Raw genomic sequence first — 27,495 nt, forward strand, 5'->3', positions numbered from 1 at the left:
TTCTTCTGATCATACATCAGATCTTCCATCACATAAGGCTCACACAATAGTTCACATATTACATCTATCACATAGATCATACACTAATTGCACATCAATCTCACTTTGATCACACATGTCGCACTACTTATCTGTGCAAGACAAGATCTTTACTTATACCTTGCATATTTTCAAAACTCTACTCTATTGGCCTTCATGTCTTTACATACTTGATATAACATAAAATAACTTTATCGAATAACATCTGCATAGTTGGCTCATCATGACTTAGTAATTATTTTATAACCAAAATAGTTCCTTAAGTCATACAACTTTGATTATTGGTATGCTCTGTTAAATACCCATATTGGTATTTCAACTGTAACTCATATCGTATAGTCCATAAACACCTATGCACTGATACACATGATCATGACATTGTCATAGATCTTTCCTCAACTGCACATAAGTTAACTCTCAATGAGTCATGCATACACATCTCATCTATCTCTATACTATTGTAAACTATCTAACACTTAAGACATTTTTCTAACTCTAAATGCATAAATGAAATGTTGAATACATGCTGCCATAAATGACAAATATTAAGACATCTATTTGACCATATTTCCAACAATCTCCCCCTTTGGCACTGATGGGAACATTTGGGATCATTGGTTAAGTCCCAAAATGATGTCATACATAATACAAAGTAAATAAAAATAACTATTCAAAACATAACAACTTTATTCATGTTTTGATGGATCATTACATTCCTAATCACTCCTTTACATAGATATACCCCCCCTTAAATATACATATACAATTATGCAATTTTCATTTACATATTACTCCCCCTTTGTCATCAATGGCAAAGGTGTCAAAAACTGTATCAACAAAAACTGGGTAGTTTGTTGCTAATCAACTTGATATTCTGGAAAAGCAATTTGCATAAACAAGTTTCGGCCTATCCACTTCCTTCTTCCATTTCTCCTTCACTATATCTAATATACTGAGTAGAGTGCATAGTGCATAAGATGTCACTTCAACTGTTCTCAAGTCAGTATAGGAAAACTTGTCATAGGAAGTATTTTTTGTAAGACATTCCTCCAATTGCCTCTGGAAAACACTTAGCTTTGCTAACAAAATTTCTCTAAGGATAGAGAATATCTTTGTTGCCTTCTCCTTGTCAGATTCCAAGCCTTTGATCACACTATGAATTTTGTCTACTTCAGTACTAGAGTCTTCAATATTGGTCTCTAGGAGTTGTACCTTTGCAATGAGTGATTCTAATTCACTCAACTTTCCTTTTATCTAACTCTCAAAGTCTATCAAGTACTTGTATAACAATGTGCACTATCCATACAACTTCTTACCTTCATCAATGTGTTTCCTTAACTCCTTAATGCTTACATTAAGTGTCTTCAACTCATTGCTCACATTGGTGCACACTTCATCAAATAGTGTTGTATCATGTTTAGCCTATGCTTTCTCTGAAGCTACTTTTGCTAAAGTTGTGAAATCTTCATAAAAAATCTTCACCAACTCCTTGGCCTTTGACTAAAATTATAGATTTTCTATAGTTGTAGTAATTTTCTAATACATTCTATCCAAGACTTCATTTAGTGTCTTCTCCAAAGACTTTACTAATTTATTCCTTTCAAAAAATTTACTCAGTGAACTCATGGATCTTTGTTGATCTTCATCATCTGATGGCACTGATGTTGCTGCTATTGTTGCTACTACTAGAGTTATTGTGGGAATAAGAGTAATTTCTTTCTATTCTACCTTCTTCTTCTCTTCCTCATCTTTTTTCTTCTCTTCAATCACTATTTCTTCCTCTTTCCTTGCATCTTCTTCAACTTTCTTCCTTACCTCTTCTTATTTCTTCTTTTTCTTTCTCTTTTCTCCTTCTTCTTTTTTCTTTTTCTCCTTTATCATCTTTTCATATACTATCCTTTCTATTTCTTTCTTATTTTCTTCTTCATCATCATCATCTAAGCTAGTATATCCTATAATATTGTTGATATTGCCAACAATATTTGCTCCATATTCTGCAAAAGGGTTCTCCTTTGCATCCACAGTTATGTGTGTACTATCCACTTGCATGGATTTAGTACCCATAACAATATGTGGTGATGAGAGTCCCTTTTGTGTCTCTTTTGCTTCTTCTTCTTCACTGGAAGGTGTACTTTCTTGCACATAGACTGAACTATCATCTTTGAGTTGTGTACTCACCTTTGGCACTATAGACATATATTTTACAATTGCCTCCTCTATTTATTTCCTAACATCCTCATCATTGCCTCCCATTAGAAGAATTTCTCTTTTGTTCCTTAGCAAGGGCTCAATACCCTTCAAAATTTTGTTTGATTCCTCCTTGGAGTCAACTTCACACAGTTTATTTATCATTGTGATCCTCAAACTCAAATTTTCTTCCAATACTCTTCTCTTTAGGTTTACAATTGCCTCCTCTATTTCTTTTCTAACATCCTCATCATTGCCTCCCATTAGAATAATTCCTCTTTTTTTCCTTAGCAAGGGCTCAATACCCTTCAAAATTTTGTTTGATTCCTCCTTGGAGTCAACTTCACACTGTTTATTTATCATTGTGATCCTCAAACTCAAATCTTCTTCCAATACTCTTCTCTTTATGTTTGGTAACCTATTATATAGGTCTTCTAGTATCTTATTCTAAATATTCTCAAACTTCTTATTCCTCAAAATCATGTTTCTCACATATGCATTTTCTAACTACCTTCTATCCATATTACTATACAAATTATAACACTTATTTAGCTACTCAAAATTGTCACCATTAATTATTTGCATTTTTAGATTCTCTACCTTTGGTTTCCATTCTCTCTTTCTAGCTAATGTTCTACCTTCCTAAACATCTTGCACTACTGGCCTATCTCTAGCTTTATCCTCAGAACTCTTAGGTTCACTTATTTGCATCATCTTCCTCCTTTTTCCTAGTCCACTAGTGATCTGCTTGACCCTTTTCCTAGATGATAGTGTAGGTTCTTGTTTCACCTTCACCAATCTCTTTGATTTTATCTATGCAATAGATGTTTCCACCTTTGGCTGCCTCCTAGGCTGATCAAATCTTGTTTTGACTAGTTACATTGGTACAACTACTGCATATAGTGCACTAGAATCTATCACTTTATCAACTTTCTTCTTTCTTTACTTGTTGTGTAGTTCTAACTGAACTAATCTCATTTTCTCCTCATAAGTAGCCCATCTAGGGCACTCTATTTCCTTTTTTTATTGGACTATGATTCACACATACCCTTCTATAAGCTCTGCACTCATTTCATATCTCATAGGCTCTATGAATTCAACCCTTGGTACTACAACTTCCATACAAGTGTTGTTTGTCTCCACCATGAAGCATAACTCTTCCTTGTACTTTTCTACCATAGAGGGAGGTATTCTATACCTTTATTTCATTTTTGATTGAAAACTCTTCATCATCCTATCAATGTCATCATCTCTAACATTCTCCAACTTTGATCTATAGCATTGAGTCACATCTCCATTGCCCACTTGTTACTATCCCAATTTTTCATTCCAAAAAACTTCTTTATAGCATAGAAAGCTAAATGAGTTAGTAGGGACTCAAATCTAAAACTTTCACTCTTTGACTTCTTCAATTTTGCAATGTTATCCAATAATTGCAATATGATAATCTCAAATAGATTAACCTTTTTTCCTTGTATTTTCATTACATAAGTTTCATATAGAAATCCAGCTAGTACTAAGTTAACCCTTGATCCATGGTTAAACTTGTACCCTAATATCTTGCTTAATAACTTTACTCCTTTGTCTTGAATGGAGTCTACCTTCATGTTTCTTCCATCAAACCTTGTATTCAGGTTTGTCTCAACCATCTTCCTAACATTCTTTTGATTAATAGGATTACAACCCTCATTACTCAATCCTATGACCTTTTGAATTAGGTCATTGTCAATAACTATCTGTGTATCACCTAACCAAAACATACCATAATGTACCCTACTCAAAATGATGTGGGTCCGATTGTGATTATCAAACTCTATATAAAACATATACTTACACTAAATTCAACTCACTTAGGTGCATATAATCGGATTTCAAAGTTAGGTCATTGTTACACATGGTTCCCAAATCTTTGTGAATCTCTTCATCAACTATGCTCTCTATTTTACAATTGCTATAACTTCTAATATCCTCAACATGAAGAACATTCTCCAAAATTTGTGAAAATGTACCCAACAAGTGATCCAAAAGTGAAAAAAATGGATGCTTCTTGAAGACATAATGTGGTCTATCACTCACATCATACACAATCTGATTGGCCATTGAAACTGTAATTGTAAGCACTAAAAATTTGATTTGAATTCCATAAAATACTTTAAAATCATGTTTTAGGGATTCTACAACTTTTTGATTTTGCACTTCAATTCATTGTCAAATCACTCTTCAATTTTCTCAGGACACTTCACATGAAAAAATGGTACACAAAATCTTGTTTGCGATCCTTAAATCATTTCAAATTGGACTATGCATTAAATGCGTATCTACCATAAACTTCAAATACTATCTATATTTACTAGTAAACTTGATATCTCAATTCCTACTCATTGTGATCATATCAAGACTCGTGCACTTGAACATAGCTTCCTTTCTATGTCTTCTATCTTTTGTTAACTATGGAACTTCCAACTCACTCTCTAACATTAGTTCTAACCAACTGATGCTCTGCCTCTACTAGAACTGCTTAATTCAAGTAGGATGAGTCACAAAAAATCTGTGACTTCAACTTCTGTTCAGGTGCATCAAAGAATTGTTCTTCCAACACTGTACAAGAGCTCTCTAGATCAAGAGATTTCACAAATGCTTCCTCAAATTCATCAACATGTTCCTTAACTAATTCTTTGTGACTATTATCACTACAATTTTCATTCTTTCTTTCATTTCTGTTGGTGTTCCTTCTGTGATTAGGATTCCTATTAAAGTTCCTTTTGTCCATTCTTCAAAATCTTGTTGTGTGTCCAAATTTATTGCATAATTGACATATAGGTGCATTTCTCCTCTAACTAGTTCTATTCTAACTTTCAAGTGCTCTACAATTTCTTGCAATGTGTCTAGGATTGTTACACTTGTAACATACAAACTACTTCCTTTCACCATTAGGTCTCTCTCCATCATTGAATTTTCTCTAGGATCTACTTCTTCCATTACCTATTGGGTTAGTATTCCTTAACATTCTATTAGTCCCATTACCATTATCAAATTTAGGTTTCATACATTCTACCTCTTTATGTCCATAACCATGACAATTATAACAATAAAAATTAGTAATAGGTTTAAAATACTTACCTATGTAATCTCTCTTCATATGTCCAACTTCATTACATATGTAACATCTACCTCTGAATTCATTTCTAACCTCTTTGGATGAATCATCTTTCTTAGTTTCATAAATTTTCTCTGTTATCTTAGCTTCATCAGGTTTCTCAGACAAATCAATTTTCTCAACTTCTTTACACCATTGGATCTTGTTCTAATCAATTTCCTTAGGGGTTTCAAAGTTGTGAAATCTTCATCAAAAATATTCACCAACTCCTTGGCCTTTAACTACAAGTCTAGATTTTCTACAGTTGTTGTAAGTCTCTTATGCATTCTATCCAAGACTTCATTTAGTGTCTTCTCCAAAGACTTTACTAATTTATTCCTTTCAAACAATTTTCTCAGTGAATTCATTGATCCTTGTTGATATTCATCATCTGGTGGCACTGATACTGCTACTATTGCTAGTACTACTGGAGTTACTGTGGGAATAAGAGTAACTTTTTTCTATTCTGCCTTCTTCTTCTCTTCCTCATCTTTCCTCTTCTCTTCAGTCAATCTTTCTTCTTCTTTCATTGCATCTTCTTCAACTTTCTTCCTTACATCTTCTTATTTCTTCTTCTTTTGTTCCTCTTTTTTCTCTCTTTTGTTCTTCTTCTTTTTCTTTTTCTCCTTTATCCTCTTTTCCTCCGCTATCCTTTTTGTTTCTTTCTTATTTTCTTCTTCTTCATCATCATGTAAGCTAGTATATCCTATAATATTGTTGATATTTCCAACAATATAAGCTCCATATTCTACAAAAGGGTTCTCCTTTGCATCCACAGTTATGTGTTTACTATCCACTTGTATGGATTTAGTATCCATAACAATATATGGTGGTAAGAGTCCCTATTGTGTCTCTTCTACTTCTTCCTCTTCATTGGAAGGTGTACTTTCTTATACATAGATTGGAAATTCATCTTTGAGTTGTGTACTCACCTTTGGCACTATAGACATATATTTTACAATTGCCTCCTCTATTTATTTCCTAACATCCTCATAATTGCCTCCCATTAGAAGAATTTATCTTTTGTTCCTTAGCAAGGGTTCAATACCCTTCAAAATTTTGTTTGATTCCTCCTTGGAGTCAACTTCACACAATTTATTTATTGTTGTGATCCTCAAACTTAGAACTTCTTCCAATACTCTTCTCTTTATGTTTAGTAACCTATTATATAGGTCTTCCAATATCTTATTCTGAATATTCTCAAACTTCTTATTCCTCAAAATTATGCTTCTCACACATGCATTTTCTAATTTCCTTCTATCCATATTACTATATAGACTATAAAACTTATTTAGTTTTATAAAATTTTCACCATTAATTATTTGCATGTTCAGATTCTCTACCTTTTGTTTCCATGCTTTCTTTCTAGCTGATATTATGCCTCCTTGAGCATCTTGCACTACTAGCTTGTCTCCATCTTCATCCTTAGAACTCTTAGATTCACTTATTTGCATCAACTTCTTCCTTTTACTTGGTCTACTAGTGGTCTTCTTAACCCTTTTCTTAAATGATAGTACAAGTTCTTGTTTCATCTTCACCAATCTCTCTAATTTTATTTGCGCAACAGGCGTTTCCATCTTTGGTTGCCTCCTAGCCAGATCAACTCTTGTTCTAATTGGTTGCACTGGTACAACTACTACATATGGCACACTAGAATCTATCACTTTATCAATTTTTTTCTTTCTTTCCTTATTGTGTAGTTCTGACTAAACTAATCTCATTTTATCCTCATAAGTTCCTCATCTAGGGCACTCTATGTCCTTTTCTAATTGGAGTATGATTTGCACATACCCTTCTATAAGCTTTACGCTCATTTCATATCCCATAGGCTCTATGAATTTAACCCTTGGTACTACGGCTTCAATACAAGTGTTTTCCATCTCTACCATGAATCATAACTCTTCTTTGTATGTTTCTACCATAGAGGGAGGTATTCTATACCTCTATTTCATTTCTAACTAGAAACTCTTCATCATCCTATCAATGTCATCATCTGTAACATTCTCCATCTTTGACCTATAGAATTGAGTCACCATCTTCATTGTGCACTTGTTGCTATCCCAACTTGTCATTCCAAAAAACTTCTTTGTAGCATAGAATGATAAAAGAGTCAGTAAGGACTCATATCTAAAACTATGCTCTTTGACTTCTTCAATTTTACAATGTTATCCAACAATTGCAATCTAATAATCTCACATAGATTAACTTTTTTTCCTTGCATTTCCACTACATAAGTTGCATGTAGAAATCCAGGTGGTACTAAGTTAACCCTTGATCCATGGTTAAACTTGTACCCTAATATCTTACTTAATAACTTTACTCCTTTGTCTTGAATGGAGTCTACCTTCATGTTTCTTCCATCAAACCTTGTATTTAGGTTTGTCTCAACCATCTTCTTGACATTCTTTGGATTAACAAGATTACAACCCTCATTAATGAATCCTATGACCTTATGAATTAGGTCATTGTCAATAACTATTTGTATATCACCTAACCACAACATATCATCATGTACCCTACTCAAAATGATTTGGGTCCAATCATGATTATCAAACTCTATATAAAAACAAATAATTCACTAAATTCAACTTGCTCAGGTGCGTATGCTTAGATTTCAAAGTTAGGTCATTGTTACACATGGTTCCCAAATCTTTGTGAATCTCTTCATCAACTATGCTCTCTATTTTATAGTGGATATATCTTCTAATATCCTCAACATGAAGAACATTCTCTAAAACTTGCAAAAATGCACCCAATGAGTCATCCAAAAATGAAATAAATGGATTCTTCTTAAACACATACCATGGTCTATCACTCACATCATACACAGTCTGATTGGCCATTGAAACTATAATTGTAAGCACTAAAAACTTGATTTGAATTTCGTAAAATACCTTAAAATCATGTTTTAGGGCTTCTACAACTTTTTGATTTCCCACTTCAATTCATTGTCAAATCACTCTTCAATCCACTCAAGACACTTTGCATGAAAAAATGGTACACAAAATCTTGTTTGTGATCCTTAACGTATTTCAAATTGGACTGCACATTAAATGTGTATCTACCACAAATTTCATATACTATCTCTGTTTAACAGTAAAACTTGATTTCTCAATTCTTACTCATTGTGATATATCAAGACTTGCACAATTGACCATAGCTTCCTTTCTATGTCTTCTATATTCTATTAATTGCAAAATTTCCAACTCACTCTCTAACATCAATTCTAACCATATGATGCTCTACCTTTGTTAGAACTACTTAATTCAAGTAGGATGAGTCACAAATAATCTATGACTTCAACTTCTCTTCAGGTGCATCAAAGAACTATTCTTCCAACACTGTACAAGAGCTCTCTAGATCACAAGCTTTCACAAATGCTTCCTCAAATTCATCAACATGTTCCTTAATTACTTCTTTCTAACTATTATCACTTCCAATTTTATTCTTTCTTTCATTTCTATTGGTGTTCCTTCTGTGATTAGGATTCTTGTTAAAGTTCCTTCTGTCATTCTACAAAATCTTGTTGTGTGTCTAAATTTATTGCATAATTTACATATAGGTGTGTTTCTCCTCTAGTTGGTTCTATTCTAACTTTCAAGTGCTCTATAATTTCTTGCAATGTGTTGAGGATTATTACACTTGTAACATATAATTGCTTCCTTTCACCATTAGGTCTCTCTCCATAATTGGATCTGCTTTGGGATCTACTTCTTCCATTACCTATAGGGTTAGTATTCCTAAACATTCTACTATTCCCATTACCATTATCTAATTTAGGTTTTATACATTCTACTACTTTATGTCCATAACCATGACAATTATAACAATAAAAATTAGTAATAGGTTTCAAATACTTACCTATGCAATCTCTCTTCATATGTCCAACTTCATTACATATGTAACATCTACCTCTAAATTCATGTCTAACCTCTTTGGATGAATCATCTTTCTTAGGTTCATCAATTTTCTCTATTATCTTAGGTTCATCAGGTTTCTCAAGAAAATCAATTTTCTCAACTTCTTCAAGCCACTGGATCTTGTTCTAATAAGTTTCCTTAGGGGTTTCTACAACTAGACATTGTTCTTTCCTAATCTCAACTTTTTTTGCTAACTTTTCTCCAATAAGGTGTCCAAGACATGTCTTGTCATAAGAGGGTCTCTAGTGAAATAGTTGTTTATCAAAATTCTCAAAACTTGTGTAAAGTTTCTCTAACTTATATTTGGCTTGTGTCAATTCTCCTTTCACTATAATGGTGTACTTTTTCAACTCAACATGTTCTATCTTAATAGAATCTAATTTTGAGTTCACTTGACTCAATTGGGATCTAAGCTCTGCATTCTCAAATTTTAGATCAGGTTCACTCTTACTACCATTAGTTTTGAGGCTCAAGATCAACAATTTTTTTACTCATGTTTCAAGATCTCATTTCCTTTTTTGAGATTTCCTACTTCATCACTATCACTAGTCTGCACAATCTATTCTTTAGAAGATTTTTGATCATCAATCTTATCTTTTAGCTTGCCAATATAAGCTTTCCCATCTTCATAGCTATCTTTGAGGTTATCTCTTTCTTTAGTCAGAAGGTAAATTTTCTCAAGAGCTTCTTCCAAATTTTTCTACAACTGTTCCATATTCATTGGGATCTTACTTAAGTTTTACGCCTCTTCAAAGTAACTGGTCTCTACTACCAATTGTTAGAAACAGATGATACAGAGACGTGGGGTGAATTAGTATTCTACAAACTTTTGCCCACAATTGAATATTGTTAATTACTTTATAATATGCATATGAAACTAAACCAACAATGTTGAACAATTAAATATAATCATGTAGATAGAGAACTCATAACACCATTATTTCTTAACTAGGGAAAACCCTAATGGGGATGATACCCACTAGATGATTCACTAAACAATAAGATTTGGTTAACGATATTGACCCTATTAGGAGTCTGTGAAATACATAGTGTATCAAGTCCTTGTTAGAGGACAAGGCCTTGCTAGAAGCCTCAAACCTGTTAGGAGTTTCTTCAACCCTGTTTTGATTTGGTAGAACAAATAAAATGTATGTAAGAAGATCCCACTACCCTAAAATACAATTATACAATTTAGTTCTTCACAACACTAGTAAATTTAGACCTAATTTTTGACAAGGATTTGTCACAATATTAACACCACTATGTTGAAAAAATGATGAACACTATTGTTGATATTTTTTTGTGAAGCTTATGACACACAAAATGTTTGTCAAAATTTTGACATTACTATTGTAGGTATATCGATGGAACTATTTTCAAGATATCTACCTCAACCCACAAGAAATGTAAGCATCCTCATCAAAATGCTATGCTCCTTGTCGTTAAAATTGCCACGAATACTTGTCAAAACTCATGTCGCACATATAGCATGCTAGTTGAAATGCTATCCTCTTTTCTATCAAAATTGTGATGAATACACATCAAAAATCATGTAGCATGGATAGCATCCTCGTTGAAATGCTATGCTCTATCTCATTGAAATAGAGACGAATAGTTGTCAAAACATACATCGCACATATAGCATCTTCATGGAGATGTTATGGTCCCTTCCATTACAACTCCCACAAATACTCATCAAAACTCACATCGCACATAGAGCATCCTCATCAAAATGTTGTGGTCCCTTTCATCAAAATTATGACATTTGATTCTATTTTTAAAAAATAAAAAAATAATATTATCGATTAAAATGTATAATGGCTTTCAAATCCATGATGTGTGGATTTCAAATGTAGAAGGAATATGTTCTACCTCAATAATAATAACATTAGTCATTACAAAATATAATAATAATGATAATAACAACAAAATTTTACTGAGCTTAATGAAGATTAAAAAAAAATCAAAAAAATCTATGCTTGAGTAGTTCAGCAATCTTTTCATTAAAAAAAATGATCTTACATTATGTTTGATGGAATGATGTTGAGTTTCTTGTGAATGGCCCATGCATTACACTGAAAAAAATTGAATAACTTTCTTGTTTAATATAAACATTTCCTTTCTTAGAGATAAGATATTGTATGTAGTGACGAGGAGTACTACTTGATACTCTTTTCACCAAGACTTTTGCTAAGGATATAGTTCCAATAGAACTATATGAATCATCATGTAGAAAATTGTAAGCATTTTGTAGAAAACAAGAGGTGGTTTCTAGTCATTGATGGAGTTTTATGATTATTTTATCCATTTATAAAAAAATACTTGGCATATTTTAAAGGGTCACCCTTAAACATCATATACTAATGGGAAAATTAAGCTTGGAAAAATAAGTCAATTTTGATTATTTAATACTTTTAGCATAGGAATCAAGCCTTAGTGTGTGATGTATAAACTGTCCTATTTTAAACATACCACTCCATTGCTACTTGCCAAAATTTGAGACTCCAAAGCATCCCATGTGTCTGTGGCACTAGAATATTGTTCCATTTCTACCTGGTGCTTTATTTTCAAAGAAATTCTATGGCAAATAAAGAATGAAATGCATTAATGCCCACATATGATTGAGTAAGTTGATACTAGTGAAAATGTATAGATATGCTTAGAATGATATTAGATGATATTAAAGGAAAACAATTAATATGTTCTTGTATGAAGTAAGAAATAATAGAATTGACAATGAACTCTTGTGATATTGCCACCAAGACTTATCTGTGTAGTTTTTGAGTCCAATTCATTGATCCATGTTTTATGAGTAGTGATTCACATAAATCCATCTCAGATGAGAATAAATGGAACACTTGAGAATCATTGGATCTAGGTGATGCTTATAGAGCTGAAGCAACAAGAATTTATGGGAGATCACCCATCCCAGTGCTACTCCAACTTGAGCATGCTTAACCACACTTAACCATGGAGTTTCCTCCATTCTGAAGCCCACTTTGCTTGAAACTCCATTTGACAAACATTCACCAAGAGTTGTTTCTTCTCATTTGATGAGCTTAAGGGGCTTTCTAATGAATGGTTCATAAGACACAACACTTGGTGAAGATTTTGCAACTAGGCTTGCAAGAAGAGTGGGTTTAATGATGTAGGAAACTCCATAGTTAAGTGCAATCAAGTTGGAGTAATACTAGAATGGGTGACTTCTATGGGAAGTTCAGGTGCTTCACCTGTGTGAGCATCACCTAAATCTAGTGAGTGCCAAGGGTTCCATTTATTCTCATGAGAGATGGATTCATGTAAATCACTACTCATGAAACATAGATTAAGGAGTTTGACTCAAAAACCACACAGTTAAATCCTAATAGCAATATTACAACTTCTATGGAAAAATATCTCTTACTTGTCCATTTTGAAGGCCAAATGTTTGAAATACATTTATAAAATGGTTTGAAGTGGATTCAATGGTGTCTTTGTTGAACTGATAATATTTTTTTTATAATTTTAAGGAGGGAATGTTTGTGATAAACACTAATGTATAATCATGGCTATAAGAGAATAAATCTTGCAAAATTGAAGGTTCTACATCGTACAAAATAAGATTGGTTAACCAAAGAAATTTCAGCCTAAGAAATGTACTCTAATATTAAAAAACTAAAAACAATTTTGTCATGTTCTCACATATTTCAGCGTAAGAGTACATTTCTTAGGCTGAAATTTCATAGGGGAAAATATTACAATTCAATTGAATCAATTCTTATGTTAAACATTGCCTAAATATAGAAAATAAAAAATGAAATTGTTTAAACTAGTTATCACAAAGTGAATATTAAAGTTGGATGTTAAAGTTGTCAATTTTATATGTGATTAGTTACCCACTACTTTTTTCCTAAAAGCTTTGTGTTGCAAATTAATATGACAAAATCAAAAAATTTAAATAGTTTGCATGATTTTTTGAATCAATGACAATTTAAAAGAACAAAATGAAAATAATGTAGACTTTAGATCTATTGAATGACATCTTATTTAGCTGCAATAGTCAACTGTACTAGCTAATTGGTCAGCAAGTAATATACCTTTTCTTAGAAGACTCCTTGAAGCATGCAAGAATTTGCACTAAATCTTCAATAGTCAGCTGCCCAACATAGATGATCTTAAAATAAGAATTTGAATCTTCATCAATATCAACAAAAAATACTTTAGATGGTGACTGCTCTACAACACCAACACTTAATAATTGGGGGTTCACACAGACCATTGTAGAATGTAACCATTTCATTTCTTCCACAAGATCTTGGGACTCCAATTGGCCAACATTAGACTAAAGCATGTAAAAAAAATCACAGTCCTATAGCAAAGAAAGATATGTTCATTCATTCATTCTAAATATATCAGGGAGAGAAAAATATGACCAAACTTAAAGAAGCTTGCAATGATATCCAAAGAAAGATTGGCTATAGGTCTAGAATGTTGGGCTAAATTTCCGAATGCATCATTTGATGCTTCAAATAATGTTCTCTCTCTTAAAAACTTTAGACATGCCTATAGTCAATGACAAGAAAAAGTGTGCACTAGTTACCAAAACATTTCTTTAGTCATTATTTTCACTAGAAAGGTGAAAAACACTTAAAAGACATACAAGTAGTCAATGTCAAGAAATAGTATGCATTAATGACCAAAATATTTGTTGGGTCACCTTTTTCTCACTAGAAAGGTAAACCACCTCTAAATAAAAATTTATTTAAACAAATAAAATCCATGTCACTAAAAAAAGCATACAACATTGCTCATTGTAACCAATTTGAAAGGGATAAGCATAATTCAAAACCTTTACCTAAAATAAGGTATCGCTATGAGTGCTGAAATTTTCATTTAGCAATGTTTCCATATTCAAATACTCTTTTCTAGATGCAAAAGCTGCAAGTTCAATTGCAAAAGGAAAGGGTGTCATGTCCAACACAAGAGATAATGCCTAAAAATTACAAGTTATGTGTTTAATAATGATGGCAATAACCTAAATATTAAACCAAAAGCAACTCTAATATGATAAAACATAAATTATTGGAGCCCTCTCCAGTTGTTTCTTTGAAATTTACTAGAACGTAAGGAAAACATGGGGTTCCATAGTTGTCCCTAGTATACAATCTCTAAGCAACAACATGGCTAATGTTTCTAATACTAACTTTTACCCAAAATTACTAGCAATTGTGGCACTTGGTTCTTTCTTTATGGAACATTAGTGAGACATGATATGCATAAATAGTCAGTGTTAAAATATGGGCAAACAATATAGCTTCATTCCTACATACACAACAATAAATATATGCACACATAATTGGGTTGTAATGAATTCACTATATTACCTTCATCTCTTGGCATGCATTAGCAATTTTTGATATACTACTAGGATCTTTTGAATGGATGTCCATCATATTCTAGAGGACAATTTAAGGATTAATATGCCAAAGTTGGTTAAGTACAATGTTGCTACTAAGATTTCCCCCAAGGCTTAAGGAAAAAAGAGTAGAAAATATATCATGTAGAAGCATGTTGAAGTTGGTCTACACAAATGGTGTTGTATTCTGATTAGTCAACATAAATTAAGTATCACAAACATAGAAAAGAAATGAAACAAAAGTGCCACAGGCAACTAACTTTGACTTGGGCATCAACAACAAGCAAAATCTCTGGACAATGATTAATAGGATACTCAAACATTGAGTGCACAATAGCCATATGCCCCATCTCTACCAAATGGCATAGTACCTCTACTAGATCAATAGATAACCATGCCTAATTCAAATTACCAAATGGATGTTTATTTCTATGTGGACCTTCCAAGGGTGCCTGTCAAAGTGGGATTTTTTTAATTAATCAAAAATCAAAAAATAGCATAATAGCTAAGAAGGATGTGTCAAATTTGATGGGATAAAATGTTAAATCATTGAAGATTTCATAGTGGAAAGTTGTGTTCAAATCCCAAAAAAAACACAAATATGTTTATTTGGAATAAAAGATGAACCTTAAACCAAGTAAACCACTGCATCCAATTTTGAATATGGTGTACTCCAATGGGCAATGCTTCGTGCACATCATGGAGAAATTTATTGAAGAGATGACTTACACTTTTAACATTGAAAGGTAAAGGGAACTCCACCATTAGAATATCAATCAAAAAAATAGATGGACTTGTAAGCTAAGTCATCACTTGTAGCCTTCTTGAATTTGTAAATGTTAGAATTCTAGCTGATGCAGATACATCAAATCTCAAGAACAATAGTTGTCCTTCATCATTCTTCCATACACTTCCACAAAATGTCTAAATAGGTAGTGGATCCTGCAGATAATTAAAATCCAAAACAAATTATATTTAGTTCATCATTTATGGTTAGCAAGCCCTTTTTTTCCCTACTTAGGGAGCATTATAGATATGCACAAAATATATAAGCATGCAAATAGGATCTAGTGATATAGAACTCTGCCATGTTTACTTGGTAAATTTTTGCATAGGTCGACATCAGCATTGAGAATGACTATTGATCTGTTATATAAAACCCTTCATGATCTAAAGCCTCTATAACTTTAACCCAACTAATGTCTGGGGCATGCAGTAATAGCTAGTATAAACTTTGTCCAAAGCTACCTAAAGCATGACACAAATAAAATATATAGCTTTGCAACAAGTTAAGTAAATTGTAGAAGACTCACCAATTATTTATTAGAATCTAAAAGAACATCTATATTCCAAGAGGTTAACTCTAATGTCCCCACTAATTAGGACATTAATACCTACAAAACCAAAGTTAGACTTTATATAAATATGTTTATAAAAAATATATTTTACTATTCAAACCATTTTTTCATCTAGCCAATTGTATAGGATTACTCATCTCTTGCACTAGCACTAAAGCCATTCATACGAGGAACGTAACTCCTATATTGACACTATGAGATTTCATTTATTCATCTAGCCATTCATATAGAATTACTCATCTCTCACACTAGCACGATAGCCATTCATATGAGGTTCTTGTCTCCTATACTGGCACTATGAGATTCCATTTACTCAACTAGCCATTCATATAGGAACACCCTTAATATCTACACTAGTATGCAACCATTCATATAGAGATAAGCACCGTCTCCATATTGGCACAATGAATTAATTACTTAGATCCATAAAAAAAAAAAAAAAAAAAAAAAAAATTATTGTTTTTCTACACATCAATTAATCCTTTATATTTGATAATGCCAAAATTATAAAGGTTCACTATTGAATTAAAATAGCATTTTTTGAATTAATAAATAATATTCTAATATTTAGACATCTTTCCTAAATTTTCTCACACATATATACTTACATATATTTATATGGGAAAAACTATATAGCAAACAATTTTAAATAACAAGGATAATGACCTTAGTTAATAAAATGTATTAGCTTAGTATCACATACCTCTTATGATGTGGCCCCTATAATTTCAGCTTCATTACTTTATGCTTTATTGAGAGTTTTTAGATGGAATTCTAACTAGTATTTTAATCATCTCTTCCTCCTTATTCCAATGTTTGATCTCTTCCAACATTTGACTTGAATAGTAGTTCATTTATTTAATTCTTCATTGATTTCTTAATTGTCGTGTCTAGGCTCATACTTATATTAATTGGTTGTCTTTTTCCCTCTTTAAATTTGATTACCAAGTATCCATCTTTTCCCCCATGAAGATGTAAAACCACTCCTTGTTTATATGTGTAGACTTGAGTGGTCATGTTCCTTCATGGGATTAATAATATAAGAGGCCCATTTTGTTATGATAATTATTTTATTTATTTGTTTCACCACTTTTAAAAGTCTTATTGGATAATTAATATTATATTGGAGATTTAATAACTTTGATATTTGATAAGGTATAATTTATATAATTATTATTCTCTCACTTATTTTTAGTTATTATGGATAATCATTAATAATATTAATACTATGATTACATTCTTGATTTATTGGTTAGTTATTATATTATGTTAGAGAATCAAATCTAAAGAATAGTTCTTTAGAATAATGTACATTATATGTATCATTTAGATGTTAATTTAGGCTCATGACATTAACCATGAATAGTTAGTTGTGGAAATACTAAAAAGTGAAGAATAAAATGTTCCATGCATGCCATGAGCATCAACAAGGCATGTGTGAGTGTGAACAACAATATTGATTATCTTGGAGATAGTTTGCTCTATAAGTGGGCAAAAAAATGACAAAACATATTTGCAACATGCAACATCAATTGTACAGCCATATCCAAGCTCCTTGATTATTCTTGCAACATTAGTAGCCGCTTGCAACTGTGTCAAAATAGTATCCGACACTTGTAAATTTCATGCACAAGATTGAAAACTCTTTCAGTGACCAAATAGTACAGAATTGAAGTAGTGTGCATATAAAACTAGCAAAAAAAAGTCCAAAAAAAGACCTTTTCGAATCAAGGATCTAATCCTATCTATCCTCCAAGTTCAATAAATAAGAACTATTGGAAAAATACTAGTTTCACATTAATAAAAGAAAAGAAAAGAAGCAAATACCTTAAAGTGTTGATGGGATGCCAGTTCTTCCAAGAAGAAAAGCCAACTATTTCCTGATAAAAAGAAAAGAGCAAGAATTGTGTGAGAAGAAATCATTAATCTTATATCCAAAAGTCTAAATCAGACAATGCAATAGTCCATTTTCTTTCCATGCTATGTATGTACCTAAATTTGATGAGAATGGTAATGAACTAGAAGAAAAGAGCTTAGTGGTTAATTATAAGCTACGAAGGGTGTGCGTAGAAGATAATCAACATCCTCTACCTAATAAGGAATAGATGATTATACATAGGTAGCCTTAGAAATTTGATTTCTATTTAGTTTAGTTTGAGCTTCACTTGGTTTCAAGAATAGTTTAATATTCTCTACTTAACAAGGCCAACCACGTAAAGGTGGAAGCTCATTTGGCCCCTCCCCCCCCCCCCCCCCCAACATCACTCTAAATTCCCTATTAACATCTAATAACATTCATTCATTCAACCATTTTTGAAATATAACATTCAATCATTATAATCACATGATAACATTCATTAACACATAAAATTCATTAATATCTAATAACATTCATTCATTCAACCATTTTTGATAGATAACATTCAATCATTATAATCACACAATAAAATGCATTAACACATAAAATTAATTAACATCTAATAACATTCATCCATTCAACCATTTTTGAAATATAACATTCAATCATTATAATCACACAATAAAATTCATTAACATCTAATAACATTCATTCATTCAATTTGAAATATAACATTCAATCATTATAATCACACGATAACATTCATTAACACATAAAATTCATTTAACACACAACATTCATGAATAATTCATCAACACATAAAATTCATTAACACACAACATTCATGAATATTTCATTACCACATAAAATTCATTAACACACAAAATTCATGACTATCTCATTAACACATAAAATTCTTTAACATCATTTCCTTTTGGGCTTCTTAACATTCTTTTTTTTAAGTATCTTGTGAGAGTAATATCAATGTCCTCGTCATTCCCCTCCTCTACTTATTCTAATACCACTGCATGTATCCTCCTCATCTATTCAAGAAGAGGTGGTCATTGCGGCAAAGGGGAGTCTGTTGCAAAACAACTGCATCATGAGTTAAATTCAAACCATTTATAGTAGTGAATTACATGTATTTAATTAAGTAAAATAACTATAAATCAAAAAAATTATTTAAATGAAAAAAACATAGATTTTCTTTACCTGAATGTGCCACATGATCTACATGCTGATCTGTTTGAACATCCTTTGGCACTCATTCAACATGACATTCTATATACTCTAAAATATACACACAAAAAATTACACCAAGTTCAAATTAAGATGTTAAATTGTATTAATAATTACATAATTATTTTTAAATAGAAAATGAACACATCCATCAACACTATGATGCACATCAGGGGCTTCATCATGTGGCATATAATAAGGACCTGTGTTCCAATTAGGAGGCTACATTACAATGGCATTCACACATTATTATCAAATATATTGTTGCTCAAGTATTAAATCTCTAATTTTTAATTTTTTTTTGCATATTTAGCTATTTACATGATGCAAGGGGCTCTTGCGTTGGGCCAGTGGAAGCTTGACGTAGGGTTTCAACCATGGCTTGATAGCCTTCCTTGAAGGTAATTTTTTAGTGTTCTCTCATGGCCTCTAAATTAAAATCAAAGCCTTGCATTTTTTGATTAAACAAAATTATTTCCATTTTATAAATAATTTTTTTTAGGAATATATTTACTCCTACTTACAATTCATGCTTTAATTTTTGAATATCCACCAGAGCCAAGTTTATGCTACCCAATCTTTTCTAGCTTGGCCTTTGTTGCCTTTGACATATCCTACAACCTATGAAAAGTTTGAAATATGTTAGATGATATAGATATAAAGATGCCTAATCAGTGCATTATTACATTGTACTAGTAGTTAATACTATTGCATACCTTCTTCTCTCATTTGCAGGTGTAACTCCTCTTTAAACATCCATTTTTTCCTTTGCATCCAAAATGAATCAATCCCTCACTGAAATAAAGGGAGGATGCTCGTGCTTTGGATTGTGGATGAGACTCCTTCTATAGGAGTTCCTCATAGTGCTCAAATATTTTGCAGCTTTTTCCAAAATTTTCGTCTCCTTAAATTTTTTACCAAACTCATGCTCTAAATCTACAATGAACTGATCTTTTAATTTTTTATCTTGCAGGTTCCACCTTTCAAGAGAAAACACAAAAGTGTAAGATAGAAAAATTAACTAAAGTTGTGTACCTTGAATATACTAAAAGAAAATTTGTGTACCTTATACGTATGGTGGGCCCGAATATCTTCAGTGCATGGTCATAAAGTGTCTTATAAAAGCAATTATTTCCTGCAAAAAATGTCATGGGATTATCAATCCAAAACTTTCTATGAATAGGTAAATGCATATTACAATATAAAAAATAATAATTTAAAAGTACCAGGAAGCTTAGGACATTTCAAAGGCATCAATTCATTGTCTTCAATCAACAATGACATTTGCATAGTTCCCATGCTAAAAACACAGGTAGATCTAGGAAACGATGGTGAATTATCACCAATACATGTAACTATGATCTATATCTGGTGTTGTAGACCTCGACAATGAATGTACTGCTAGATGCACCCATGATTAAAATATAAATTATCAAATCATAATTAACATAAAACTAAATATAGCAAAATAAGGATTTACCAAGCATAGATCGTGAAGGAATCAATGTTTGCATGGCCCTTGTTGCTGACATTACAGTCGACAATCTCTGATGGACCTCTATCGACCTCCTAGGAGTCTCCTACACTTGATGACCTAGTGAACAATAAATTGTTAGGAAAGAAATTCTGATATAATAAAAGTAAGAGTTAACTTAAGAAGTTTTTGAATGTTTGATCAAAGAAAAAATTCCTTGTAACTTGTCAACTTAAGGATTATTTTAGCTGAGGTAGTCAGAGCTCTGCCAGCACTGGCCTCGCCATAATGTCCTGGTACAAGCAGTTGAGTTTGCAAAAAATCTTGTAATAAGAATACATACATATTTTAGTTCACAATATAAAATTAACCTTTATTGAACTTTTTTTATAATTAAAGATTCATTACTGCTTACTTCAAAATGGTGTGCTACAGCCATCAATTCTTGTTGCCTCTTCAACACCTCCTCCATTGGATTTGGATCTTTGAAAATTCTCATAATTTCTAAATTTATTTGTTTCAATATTTTCCTCATTATATATGTTAAATTAGGCACCTCTACAATATCGTCATCAAAAGGAGTAGGTGCCTCTATTGCTGCAGGTGCTTTTCCCCTATCTTGAACATCAAATTGTGATAGAAATATTAGTAAAACTTTCATAAAAACTCTAAAACCCTAAATAAAATAACATAATAATTTTACATTTTTCAACTATCTAATTTGTACAATTTCAATAAGGCTTTTCATTGCTGAGGAATGGGTGGGAGCTAGAGCATCCTCATGGCCTCTATCCTGTGGGGAATCCATATTGTCCTATGACAAAGATTAAATATAAAAACTTCTATGATCATAAAAAAAATGCTCATTATTTCTATATTGATATTTTTTAGTTTTTTTTTTTTTTTCATCTTATATGTTAAATTAGGGACATTTGTGATATCCTCATCAGAAGGGTTAGTAGCTACCTCTATTCTTGCAGGTGCTCTTCCCCGATCCTGAACATCAAATTGTGAAAGAAATATTAGTTAAACTTTCATAAAAACTCCAAAATCATAGCTAAGGACGTTGATTAAGATTTCTAATTTTTTTTTGAGTTCTTGTTTGTGTATCAGCTTGTTGTTTATCAAGCTTAATTCAATAACTAATAAGTTTGAAACTTTGATACACTATTAATTAAAAATCAACTTTACCACTGTTCAAGTTAGAAGTTTATCATTTGCAATATGTCATTTTCATATGATTTATGATCATCTTGTTCATGTTTAAAGTTTTCCTTCTCTGTTATGCATCTAAATAGTTATCATATATTATTATTACAAACATATAGCAATCTGAAACTGAAAACAATACATTACATTAACAAACTTTATCATTGTTGTTGTTTTAGAAAAACTTTTCATGACTCCTAATTTCATATTTTCTATATAGCAATTAACATTTTGAGGCTATCAGTTTTCCTCTATCAATCAGATGGATAATTGACTTAAATGACATGTTCTATTTTCTCACACTATGAAAGGTTCAAAGAATGAAATGATTTGTTCGTGTAATAATTTAGTTTTGCAATTCTATGTTATATGGCAAGAAAGTTCTATTTGCATTACAATGGTGTTAATTTGAAAAGAGAGTTCTAGGAAAAGGGTTGTTATTGCAACAAATTATTAAATAGGGGGATGAAATTATTATTTATATAATAAAAGTCTGAAAGCATTTATGGGTGATTCAAACACCAATGATTTCTCATCACACTAGGCTTCAACATTTCAAGTTTAAACTGGTTCTCTACCTATTATGATCTTCTTGTTCATGTTTAAAGTTTTCCTTCTTTGTTATGCATCTAAATAGTTATCATATATTATTATTACAAACATACAACAATCTGAAACTAAAAACAATACATTACATTAGCAAACTTTACCACTATTCTTATTTTTCAAGAAAAATTCATGACTCATAATTTCAGATTTTCTATGAATATAAAACTATAATTAAAATTCAAGTTTGATAACCAAGTACCCCCATCCCCTATTATGAAAAATAGCCATATCGATATTGGTATCGGTACCCTAAGTACCCAAAGTACCCAAAGTATCCCCATCCCCATACAACCTTGATAATAATATAACATTCTTCAACTATCTAATTTGTACAATTTCAATAAGGTTTACCATGGCCAAACAATGGGTAGGAGGAGCATCCTCATGGCCTCTATCCCGTGTCTGATTCATATCGTCCTGTGACAAAGATTAAACATAAAAACTTCAGCCCACTGATCTTAGCAAAAAAAACTTATTAATAAAATGGTATATAGTACTTACACCCTCATGATACTATCTTTGTTTGTATCTATGTGATTTAAATGGTAATCTATTACTAGTTCTTCCCCTGCACTCATTGATTTTATCACACATACAAAAACTTGATTCCCCTCACGTGCCTCAAAAATTCAATTGGGTTGCTTATTAGTTGAAGAAGGTTGCATACTATTTATAAAACTCACAATATTACCTATTGTTTTTTGTCTCCCATAAATGTACATAGCAAATCTTTTACTTTGATAATTTTCTTTCCATTGTATATAATTTGCTGATAGTGCATACCTACGCATACTTTTTTTATATTGAACAATCTGCATCCAATCATTGTAATTGTAACAAGGACTGACATACTTCATCAATTCAACAACCTTTTTTTAACATACCTTTATCCCATCCATGGAAAATATGCCCAAACAATGTAATGAAGATGGCTATGCGATATATCCTCTCATTAACACAAAAATTAGTGTTAATTGGAGGTAGTTCATTAGGTACCCATTCTTTCTCAATATGTGTGTATCGAAAGGGTACCTTGATGTCACCTTTTCTCTCATCATCATAAGAACATGACCCCCCTTTAGCAAGGAAAAATTGCATGCATTTATTGAATTTTTTTCTAATCTTTTGACATCTAGTTGATCTCCCCATTTTAGCCTTAGTACATGTAGAACTTTCATCTACCATTCCCTCATTTCCCTCATTCAATGTAGATAGATATGAAAAGTACCTATTTGGTGGTCCTTGCAATTCATCAAATGAGATATTGTCACATCCCCACTTCAACTACTAGATAATTTTGATAATAATTAAATAATATACATAGAATAATCAAGTCGTAACCCATGTGTATGGTTCTTCTTTGTCTATACATGAGAGATATAAAATGTACTAAGTTGAAAGTGATTATATAATTACATGTATATATGGTTCTTCCTTGTCTATTTAAAAAAGAAGAATATAAGAAAATTATGTCTATTTATTGACTTGTACCTGCTAATCCATGCCACTGTGCATGATCCTTTCTAAAGGGGTTAAATTTCCTACATATGTTAATCATTTATCTTAATTTAGCTACAAATAACTTAGAAGACAACATGGACATTTCACTCAATTTATTTTAGGACACCTGCATGTCAAATGATCAGAGCTTACTAGGAGTCATGTATATCTTTAAAAATTTGGACATGTTATACTTAATGTTTATATTTGCACATATGGTTTTGAAAGAAAAATTTGGTACATGTTGTACTTAACAATCAGAACTTATTAGGAGTAATGTATATCTTAAAAAATTTGGACATGTACTTAATGTTTATATCTGCCCATATGGTTTTGAAAAAAATAATTAGTGTATGTTGTACTTAGCGATCAAAGCTTAGTAGGATCCACTGATCACATATCTTGTACATGTCAATCATGCCATTGATCATCTTCTTCATCTATTTCATCATGATCATCATCGTCATCATCACCACCATCATCATCATTATCATCATCATCATTGTCATCATCATCATCATCACCATCGTCACCACTATCATTGTCGTCATCATCACAATCATCATCAACACCGTCATCATCATCACCATTATCATCATCATCATCATCATCACCATCATCACCATCATCATCATCATCACCAACATTGTCATCATCATCACCATCATCTTGATCTTCATCATCTTCAACATCTTCTTCTTCCATAACATTAACTTTATTGGCCTTCCTCTTGGTTCATGTCTAACAACAAATGACCAACCCTATCTATGTGGAACCTCTGAGTAAAATACTTGCTCACATTGGCTCGGAAGAGCATAGGGCTCATCTCCAACTGACTCAAATGAACTTGTATTAATCATTGTAAATCCATTATCTTATTGAATAAAAGTTTTATCTAGATCATTTTGATTCAATTATAGCCTATACCATTTGACGATGAATAGAAGTACTTTGAAGGAGTTAAAGTTGCACTCAATTATATCATGCAAGGTGCCATAGTATTGATTTTGAGATTGTTGAGGATGTATGTCATTTCTAGATGATATATTACTGACCTCAAAAATAATAGTTATCCTAGAATCACAAGTTTTCTTAGTGTCATCCAACTTTTTTATATGACATTTGTGCCCATGATAGTACATAGTTTTGCAGTGCTTGACCTACAATTTTTGAAGCGTGTGACAATTATTTGCATCATGATTTACTATGAAACTAATGAGTGGTGATCATTAATAAATTTTTATATACCTATCCACCTCTTAAACCTTTTACTAGATCAACTACCATCGGTGTAACATTGGAATCTCCATTACAATAAGCTTCTATAACCAATGAAGCAACACCTTCCCATGTTAATGAGAAACCATTTTGTTGACATTGTTCAATCCATATCACCATTCAATCAAGATTGTTCACAATATAAAAATGTATTGCATCCCACTCTCGACTAGCTGTATTAATAAAATACACCAATTATAAATAGCTTATATTGAATATTTATAAGAATTAATTAACTACAATAACATCTTATATTTACCTTTCACTTTCCTCAATCTACCTTTTCCCATCAAGTAATCCCCTTCAAATTTGTTAATGGAGTTTGGATCCCAAATACAATCTACATGGATCTTTCCTGCAAACTTAGGAAGATATTCACTAATGTACACCATGGTCTGGTATACCATATATCCCTCCACCATAGAACCCTCAGGATGTGCTCTCTATTGAACCAAGCCTTTCAAAAATTTCAAGTTCCTCTCAACCATCCACATTGACCTAGTTGGTGCAGGTCCACACAATTTAATCTCCTCAACTTGATGTATGAGTTAGTGTTCTTGTGCATTGAAAAAAGTTGGAGGTAGACACTTTTGTATTTCACACATCAGATGAGGAATTTTTCTCTTCCAATATTTTATATCTTCTTTATTGAATTTTTTTATGACAACCACCTCATGTATTTTCCAAGATCATATATAACTTATTTGACACTATTCTTGAAGTGGTGTGGGAGAGATAGAGGTAGAACGTACTACAATATTTGTAAAATGAGATTATCAATATTTTATAAAAGAATTAAATGAAAACTACATGCAGTAACAAATATATAGTGAATACAAAATAAAATGAATTACCTTAATAAATGTATGCCAATCATGTGTATTCATCCCTGGCCCAAATTCACTTTTCTTTGATATGAGATCATTTATGTTCATAGCAAATCCTGTGGAAAATCGTAATTTTTTAATGAATTCTTTTATAGCATTGCTCTGTTGCTCTGACAATAACCAACTAAGGGCACTTGTATCAATCTGGTCTTGATTGTTATTTGATTGAATGAAAATTTTCATTACATGGTTGGATTCTTCAATGTCACTACTAATTTTGACAATTTTGTCCTTGTCACGCCTTCCATCCAAGATTTTCTATAATGTCTCTATTACATTCTTTCCAATATGCATAGAATCAAAAAAATGCATGATTGGGAGTTTCTCGTAGTATGAAAACCTACTAAATTGCATAGGATAACTTTTTACTCTTTTTGGAAGTTGGTCATTAATGCCTTGATGAACTTCAAGAGCATCAAATACATCATCAGTAAACAAAAGCAAAATAAATTTCAAACAAAAAACCATCGGATGGAATGACATTACCTTTGTAATTTATTTTATTGTATTCCAACTTCCATAAGTTAGGTGTCATTCTCCATGGCTTTGATGTAGTCTCATCTTTCTCATTGAAAAAATGTTTTTTGATAATTTGTTAGTTATGATTTCTATGGAGAAAGTGTCTATTCTCATTGAACACCTACTTTTCTAAACTTTTTGAATGATGAGATTTCATCTTTGGACCACAAACTGGACATGCAAATTTTCCCTTTTTTTGAAGACCTACAAGATCATGTATAATTGGATTAAATATGTTAACTTTGTGTTAGCACTATAACATTTCAAAAATTAGGTATCATGTATTATCCATACAAGCATTGCATGGAATTGAAATTGTCTTTGTCCTATTGGTCTAGAGATGTCATACATAGTTATCCCATTCCATAACACCATCAACTCATCAACAAGGGGCTCAATATATACATTGATATCTTTAACTTGGTACTTACCTAGTTGAATAAAAAAAAAATATTACATAATTATTATGACCATTTTAATGGATTATTTATAATAAAGTAATTTAGATGACTATTAAATGAAAAAATATTTGGAATAATTAGTGCCAATATTATGTGCTCCCTCTTTATTGTCATCCAAGGAGGAATGTTATTGTTGATAACAAAAACAAGCCACACCGATTAAGTAGATCTCATCTCTCCAAATGGTTTGACACCATCCATTGCTAATGAAAGCTTGAGATTACCAAGTTCTTCCTTAAAGTGTGGCCATTTTTCCTCTATTTCCTTAAATGTTGAACCATCTATAAGCATTTACATAATGTCATCAGGACTTCTATTGCGTGCATGGTAATCCATAAAATGTACCAAGCTATTACACCTGAATAATTGTTGCAAATGTGGAATAATGGGAATAACCTGAAGAACCTTGTGAGGCACCTTTTTTGT

This window comes from Cupressus sempervirens, chromosome 1 (genome assembly GCF_028749045.1).
Source record: "Cupressus sempervirens isolate cs-2001-9-10 chromosome 1, ASM2874904v1, whole genome shotgun sequence".
Taxonomy (NCBI): Eukaryota; Viridiplantae; Streptophyta; class Pinopsida; order Cupressales; family Cupressaceae; genus Cupressus; species Cupressus sempervirens.